The sequence below is a fragment of the Caretta caretta genome, chromosome 3 (assembly GCF_965140235.1).
Source record: "Caretta caretta isolate rCarCar2 chromosome 3, rCarCar1.hap1, whole genome shotgun sequence".
Taxonomy (NCBI): Eukaryota; Metazoa; Chordata; order Testudines; family Cheloniidae; genus Caretta; species Caretta caretta.
In genome coordinates this window covers 67,412,957-67,421,483 of record NC_134208.1, presented here as the reverse complement: position 1 = coordinate 67,421,483, position 8,527 = coordinate 67,412,957, and the positions used below count along the sequence as shown (strand labels likewise).

The 8,527-nt window shown below is 42.8% G+C and overlaps 1 long non-coding RNA gene across 1 annotated transcript; it reads left to right on the top strand.

Moving 5' to 3' along the window:
- The first annotated feature begins 723 nt into the window (after positions 1-723).
- LOC125635004 (uncharacterized) lies at positions 724-7,908 on the top strand. The gene is made up of 3 exons (XR_007356111.2): positions 724-827; positions 4,792-4,923; positions 6,358-7,908. It is a non-coding gene; the product is annotated as an uncharacterized LOC125635004 (long non-coding RNA).
- The last annotated feature ends 619 nt before the right edge of the window (positions 7,909-8,527 follow it).

The window sequence follows — 8,527 nt, the reverse complement described above, 5'->3', positions numbered from 1 at the left end:
GCAGAAGATGGGGGCCCACCAGGATTGTCAAAATTAATACTTGCCACTCCAGGCTTGAATTAAACTCCCAAGGTTACAGCTTTTCTCTGACCTTGGTAAACATTGGCCACCCAAATGCAAAAAAAAAAAAAAAAAAAAAAAAAAACACCTTGGACCCAGGAAGGAGCACTTGGGAATTCTTCCCTGTGGGATACCTTCAAGCCCTTTCACCCCCACTCTGGGGAAGAGCTGAGAAAGAAAACAAAGGAAATTAGCTATTGCCACCAGCTAATCAAACAGCATATGCACAAACCTCTTAGGACATCAAAAATCCAATCCTGTTTTTAAAAAAGGTAAATGTTATTTAAAAAAGGGGGGGGGGGAAATACATTTGGAACTTAGGCTTTTGCTAGATTTTAAAAGAGCAATTCCAAAAATTAAGCACCCAAAATAGCTTCTTGGGGGTTCAGCTTAAAGGTTACAAGCAAACAACAGCATCTGGGGTTAGCACAGAGGAGATCCACAAGCCAAAATAAAAAAATAAACCTGATTGCATTTATCTAAACATTCCCTGTCCAAATGATTCCTTCTAGGTATGGAAGTGGGGCCAGGCCACGACACAGAAGAGTTGGGGCTGGGAGGGCATGGGGCTGGGGCCTCATGCCCCAGCTGCAGCAGGTTGGGGCCCAGGGAAGGTGGGGAGCGGGGGAGAGGCACCAGCAGGTCCCTGGACAGGTTCCTTGAGCGCGTGCACGGCCCTAAATAGGCTGCTGAGCAGCTGCGCGGCTTACAGGAAACGTAGGCAAAGAGGGAAACTATCATGCTGAGATTTCATAACAGAAATAAAGGTAAGTTCTGTCATTAGCTTAAATTCTCTAAAATCTGCATCAACTCTCAACCTTGAGGAGAATCTTGCAGAAAGTGGGGCTATTGTTTTGAATTCTATGTCACAGTAACATAACTTGCACGGTTCAGAACCAGCAGTGTGCTTGGAGTCTGCACACAGCAGATGAGGATGCGGTTGAAGTCTATAATAATGCTAACATTTTACTTTCCAGAAGGGATATGACCTTGATGACTAATGTAAAAACCTGCGTCACTGCAGCTCAGTAAGAAATACACCATGTAAACAGAGAGGTCTTTGTAAAAACAGCGTAAGAATGATACAGTAGATCAAAACACAGACTGGAGAGCTGCGTAATTGTAACACTAATTATGACCTACATAGTTTCAGTTTGTTTCAATTAACTTTTACTGCTCAAAAGAGATGATTTATTGTAGAATTACCATCTGCCGTAGATAACGTATGTGCAGTGCATGTTATAAAAGTGAAGAAATGAGAACAATTAAGAGAACAAAACTGGATGCAAAGCTTAAAAGAAAATAAACTCTTCCACTGAAAAGAAACAAAGAGTTCTTTGAAAGAGAGCAGGCACAGAATCCCTATAGCCACTCTCTGGAATATGGCCAAATGTGTACACATTGTAAAGACTGAGAGACTCATGGATTGGTAAAACAGTCCAGAGTTCTCATCTTTATTTTATCTATTCAAAGCTGGCCAGGTCAGTAGCGACTGCAAGTCATTGCCATCTGATAACTGTTTAGCATCCAGTGTAAAGTAAATCTGTGATGCTAGTCCATTGCCACATCAATAAAATCTTCCATTGCAATGTGCACTTAGTGACAGTCTCAGCAGAGAGGCCAATATTGGAATGGACATGGAGCCTGAACTAATCTCTTGTTTCTAGAAGTGGTTCCTCCAGAGCAGGGTTTAAGGCACATTGGATGGGCACTGGGGACACTTGTACTGACAGCATCCATACTGTACCTGTTCTGTGTGCAGAGAAAACATCAATAGCCACAGCAAGCTGACAGCTTTTACAAGCAAGACGCGTTACTTTACCTATTTTTTTTTTTAAGAAAAGGGTCTAAAAAAATTTTTACCAGTTGAACAACGTTAATAAAATTTCTCAGAATTGACCTATTTAAACAACTGACAGGAAACAATTCAAAACTACTAAAACAAGCCTGACAATCTACAGTGGAGAAAACGACAGAGAAAAAGGCACATGCTCCTGTGTAATCAAATAGATTTACTGCAACAGAGTCAGCCAGTATTATAACTAAATAAAGACCATAAAAGGTGTTGGCACCTCGCACAATGGGGTCCAAAAAGACTGGTGTTGGCAGTGGTACAGAAAAATGCTGACCTACAATGATACCTTTAATGGGACATTTAGGAAATGAATATTTTTAAGCATGTACAGCATCTCGCACAATGGGGTCCTGCTCCATGGCTGGGGCTCCTAGGTGCTTCTGCAGTACAATTAATAATGCTATAGACTGTCATAATTACTAGTGTTCACCACTTTTACAAGACTATGATACATTTTGTATAAATTATGCCTTGTGAGGTATCATTTGAAATGGGGGGAGGCACAAGCCTCTTCCTGGTGGGGGGAGGGGCTGAGGTGGGGAAAATTGGGGGAGCTGTGCCCCCCTTGCTATGAGACCCCAGGCCCTCCAGGCCAGGTCAGAGGCCGGAAGCCAGAGCTGGGCAGTGCAGGGCGCTGGTTGCTCACAGCCAGTACGAACTGCCTCAGCAAGGGACCTGGTTCTGGGGCCAGCAGAACCCTCAGGGAGCAGCAACTGTGGGGGGCAGGGCCCAGGAGCCCGGGCTGAAGCAGGTCAGTCTGGGCCACTGTGGGGAGTCCCGGACCCGCCATCTGCCCTGGAGGGCAGCGACATGGGCCAAGAGCTGCTCTTAGATACCCCGGCTCCCTGCCTGGGCTTACTTCTTTGCTACTGCTACAGCTGGGTGGACAGCCAGCAGCCACTGCTGCTCTCTCTATTCCGCCTTTAGAATTGAGAGGCTGGAGAGTGGCAGCTCCTATGGTCTGGCTATGGGGGGAAAATTTTGGATTAGCTATAGCTCCAACAAGCCCCCTCCCAGCACCACCCCAGATTTGAAAACTCATAATATGCGGAACATTATTGTCCTGATAAAATACGTGTATCAACACTGCATGTAAAGTTATAAGTTTCTACTGTATAACATCATTGTAATCCAGAGTTAGAAAGGCAGGCCCAAACCAGTCTTCCAAGACAAAGACACACTGGCACCTCCAGACAGATTTCAACAAAGTCAAGTGGGCTATCACCGAGTTAAGTGACCATTTTCTGGCAGGGGGAAGATGTGAACAAGAAATTTACATTTAATCACAAGGACAGTTCAAACCTCACATCCACAAGAAGGTGTTTGTCACCATGGCTCAGCAATGATGTTTCTAGCACAAGGAATTGAATTATAAAGAAGGGAGAAAAATGCTTGACTTCACTTTCCTCCTTCATCTCTGCTCATGACATCAACGACTCTTAAAGAACTAAACTTGGGCGGGGGGGGGAGGGAGGAGTCCTGGCTGAAGCAGGCCAATACAGACTGCTGTAAGCTTATGGTGAGAGCAACCTTTTTGCTTTTAAGTTCACTTAGCTTGTTAAGTTAGGCGTTTAGCTTGCATGTTATCTTTTTATTTCTTTTGTAACCAATCCTGACCTTTATACCTCATTACTTGTAGTCACTTAAAATCTCTCTTTTCTTTCTATAGTTAATAACTTTGTTTCACCATTTTATCTAACCAGTGTGTATGGATTAACGTGTGCGGGAAACTCTATTTGGGATAACAAAGCTGGTGCATATCATTTTCCTTTGACAAAATGATGGATTTTATATGCACTTGCATTGTTCAGCAAGGTGCTGGGCAATACAAGATGCACATTTCTGGGCAAAATTCTGGGCCTAGAGAATCTGCTGGTGTTTTTCTGCAGTGTAATTAGTGAGTGGCTAGCTAGTAGCACTCAATACCGTGCAGCTAGGAGTAAGTTACATGCTGGAGGCTGTGTGTTAACTGGCCAGGAGTGGCTGTTCACCAGTACAGAAGTGTAAAAGGCATCCCAGGCTGGAGAACTGAGGAGGCACAGTAATTCAGCAGTCCAGATTATACCTGGGTAATGTCACAACAATAATAAATAATAAATGACAAAAATTTCATCCACAAAGAAACATATAGTACATGTGCTCATCTGAAGTTAGTCAATTAAAAATGGAACTTGGCTCTATGGAAAAGTTAGATATACTGACCATTCTGGCTACACGATGCAGATGCGCTCCTGCCTGGAGTACACAGGAGGTGTTGGATCTCTTGGGTAAGTGGGGAGAAGAGGCTGTGCAGGCACCAGCTCCGATCCAGCCATAGAAATGTTTATACCCATGAGCACATTGCTCAGAGCATGGGGGAGAAGGGCTGCAAGAGGGATGTGCAGCAGTGCCATGTGACAGTCAAGGAGCTGTGGCAGGCATACCAGAAGGCAAAGGAGGCCAACAGTCACTCTGGTGCAGAGCCTCAGACATGCCACTTTTACAAAGAGTCGTATGCCATCCTCAGTGGAGACCCCATGACTACCCCCCAGAGCCCTGTGGATACTTCAGAGAAGTCAGAGTCAGAGGCTCCTGGAGTGAACAGTGAGGAGGTGTTGGAGTAGGAGGCGTATGTGGAGAACAGTGCCAGTATTCAGTTCAATTACCCTAGACACAAATACTCATGCCCATGCCCCCCCATTATTGTCCCAACTCACCCCCTCTTCCCTGGGCCAGAATCATGACGGCTGGGACTGCTGCCATGCTCTATGAATCCCAAGGAGGAGTGAGAATGTAGTGCTTGCAACTTGCGTGGATCAAGGGGAGCGAGTTCAGTATACCAAGTTTCCATTTATCTTGTGAATACGCTCACAATAGTACCTCTGTATCTTTTGCAGCTGGAAATCTGGCCTGGAGGGTCTCTCCATCCACACCAGTAGGAGGAGAAGGAAGAGGACATGGGATCCCACCAGGGAAGCTGATAAGGAACTGGGTGTCCCAGGGAGCTGGGCAGGCTGTCAGGAAACCAGGTGTGTAGGTGGACTGGCCAGCTAGCTAGCCTGCCTGCCTCATGTCCAATACATTCATAGAGAATATTTTCAGTTCTGTCACATCAGCATATTCCTGTGGAAAACTCTTGCATGACAAAATTTTTTACCACTTTAGCTGCTGTTGGGGGCAGTTAAGTTATTCTCTGTGGTAGACAGTCAAGTACTATCCCTTACCCTACAGGCACATCTGATCTTCGTGTACTTCTGAGCATGCTTCACATGGGAAAACAGGAGACAGTCATTACCAGACTTGCTCTATACTAGAGATAATTACTGCATTCAGCAGTGCAGAGCTGTAAATGCTCAAATATAATTATGCCTTCAGCAATCTCTCTCTCAAGGGAATTCTTTGCATAGCGTTATATTTATGCTGTTGTGCAACATGTCAAAATTGTATATTAATTGATAAGAAATAAGGTTTGTTTGTTGGCTACCTGATGACAATGTATATTCCTCACACATATCGGTATCATCAAGGTTTCTTAAAGCTGTTACTAAAGACTTAGGCCTTGATCCTGAAAGCATGTAAGCATGTGTTTAACTTTATTCATGAGAGTAGTCCCATTGACATCAAAGGGACCAAATTCGAGCTTGTCTGAGGCAGTGGAGCGATGCTGGGCAAGCAGAGATTTCCTAAGCCTTTCTGCCTTCACAGGTGGAATTGTTCAGCTGGCATCAGGGGGCTGCAGCACTATTTACTGCTAGTCCTAAAAACAGCAGCATGGGTAACCAAGCATATTATGGAGGTAGAAGAGGCTCAGCTATGTTTCCTCAATTCAACTGGCCATGCCACCATGGAGTCAAGGAGCACTGTAGACCATGTTAGATATAAGCCTTGCCTACCATTCAGTGGAGTACCATTTTGCTTGAGATTTGTGCCCTTTTCACCTTTGCCCAGCATTGCACCTGCCCAGCTGCAGCCAGAAAATAGCTTCAATTCGACAGAACAGGCATGAGAGAACCTTACTGATACTAAGAAATCTATCATTAAAAATGTTTTGCATTCTTTGTTAAATTTTTACATTGTGAAATTCCTTAACACTAGTATTTAGTTTAACAATAGAAATAGGATGTCTACTGCAAGGGTAAAGCTTGTTTTGCCAGAAGACACAGCTTTCTAGAGGGCCAGTTGCAAAGTTTGGAATGAACAGCCTCAGGATCTAAAAAACTCCTCAAATCTCACTACCTTCTGTTCCAAGGTCATAGTGTGCTTCTTCAGCCTGCCTTCAATAACAAAACACATGGCACAGCAGTCATCAAATAACAATTGACAAGAAAATACATCTTTTAAATCCACACACAGGTACAAGGAGAGAAAGAAGGAAAGACTCACAAATGACAGCCGCTCATCACATTACTTAATGCAATTCTGGAAGGCACTTAGATAACAAATACACTTCTTGTCTTTTTTAGAACTGGAAGGAACCTCAAGAGGTCATCTAATCCAGCTCCACCTTGCTGAGGCAAGACAATGTATACACTAGATGATTCCTGACACGTGTTTATCCAACCGGTTCTTAAAATCCTCCAAAGATGGGGATTCCGCAACCTCCCTTCGCAAGCTATTCCAGTACTTACCTATTAATATAGTTAGAACGATTTTCCTAATATCTAACCTAAAGCTCCCTTGCTGCAGTTACGCCCATTACTTCTTGTCCTACCTTCAGTGGACATGGAGAACAATTTATCACCATCCTCTTTATAACAACCTTTTTATATATGTGAAGACTTTTCATGTCTCCCTTCTCTTCTCTAAACTAAACGTGCCCAGTTCTTTCAACCTTTCCTCTTAGGTCAGGTTTCTGAACCTCTTATCATTTTTGTTGTTCTCCTCCAGATTCTCTCCACATCTTTGTTCACATCTTTCTGAAAGACACTGTACTCCATCTGAGGCCTCACCAGTGCTGAGCAGAGTGGGACAATTACTGCCCGTGTCTGACATATGACACTCCTTTTAATATATCCCAGAATGACATTTCCTTTTTTGCCTCAGAATCACATTGTTGACTCATATTCAATTTCTGATCCACTATAACCCCCAGATCTCTTTCTTTAGTACTGCTGTCTAGCCAGTTATTCCCATTTTTTATTTGTGCATTTGATTTTTTTCCTTCCAAAGTATAGTAATTTATACTTATCTTTATTGAATTTAATCTTTATTGATTTCAGACCAATTCTCCAATTTATCAAGATCATTTTTAATTTTAATCCAGTCCTCCAAAGTGCTTGCAACCCCTCCCAGTTTAGTGTCATTTGCAAATTTTATAAGCATACTCTCTATTCCATCATGGAAGTCACCAGTGAAAATACTGAATAGTATTGGATCCAGGACAGACTCCTACGTGACCACACTTGATATGTCCCCCCAATTTGAGATAACTATGGATAACTACTCTTTGAGTACAGACTTTCAATCATTTGTGCACCCATCTTATAGTAATTTCATCTAGACCATATGTCCCTACTTTGCTTATCAGAATGTCTTGTGAGAGTGTGTCAAAAGCCTTACTAAAGTCCAGATATATCACATCTACTGCTCCCGCCTCCCTGTCCACTAGGTCAGTAACCCCGTCAAAGAAAGAAACTGGATTGGTTTGTCCTCCTAACACCAAAAACACCTTCCATCCCAGTTTGATCAGGAGACTCTATTCTTCATGTGATGACCCTGTGTCCCAAGAACCTGCTTTGGAATGCCTGAAATGTCCCTTTTTAATTTCATCAGTTAAAGCATTCAGGGTTCTATAATTACAAAATGTTTGTTCAAACATGTTCCTATATTGATCACAAATGGGCATCCCTGTGTCATTCACATCATAGAGAATATGAGAAAGCTCAGACAAAGAACTCTTTCGTCATAGTGATAGCTGGAAAAAGAGTCTGAGAATATTGAATAAGGAAACTGTCTTCTGATTCCTGCTGTATTCAGGGAAACAAGACTTTATGTACATTCTTTGTAAATAAACAAGATTGCATCAAAAAAAAAAATCTGACTTCCTCATCAATTTGTTTCTGTCAAAAAGATAACCTGCAAGACCCTGAATGTTGGCTAACCGCTCCTCACCTCTCACACTTACCTACGTCTCCTTTCTTGCTGCCCCCATGGTTCCCATTTCTAATCGCATCCATTATGCTTCCTCTCTCTCCTACCTTAAACCTTCTTTCCCCAAATCCATTTCTTCAAGGAGGCTTATTAACTACAGATAAAAGGCCAGAGAAGGGTTTGGAGTTTTATGTTGCTACCTTCCAGACATTTGCATTCACCTCCTGTCTTCTCTCTATTTCCCAGTTCGTGTGGTTGCTTCCTTGGGTCTGTTGTTGTCTTAACTTAGGCCTGGCCTGCACACCAAGTTGTTTAACTAAACCTGTTATATTATACTGATTTAGTTAAACCAGTGGAATTTTTTATGTGGACACTCTTAAATCAATCTAAACCGGCATTTTATTGGTTTTGTTTGCATCAGTAAATGTACAGGCACAAGCCAAACTGATATAACCAGTTTTAAACCAATATAAGAGTCCTCATAAGGTTTGCAATTAGTTTTTTAACCAACTGAAGTTAAACTGGAGCAACTTGTGTGTAGAC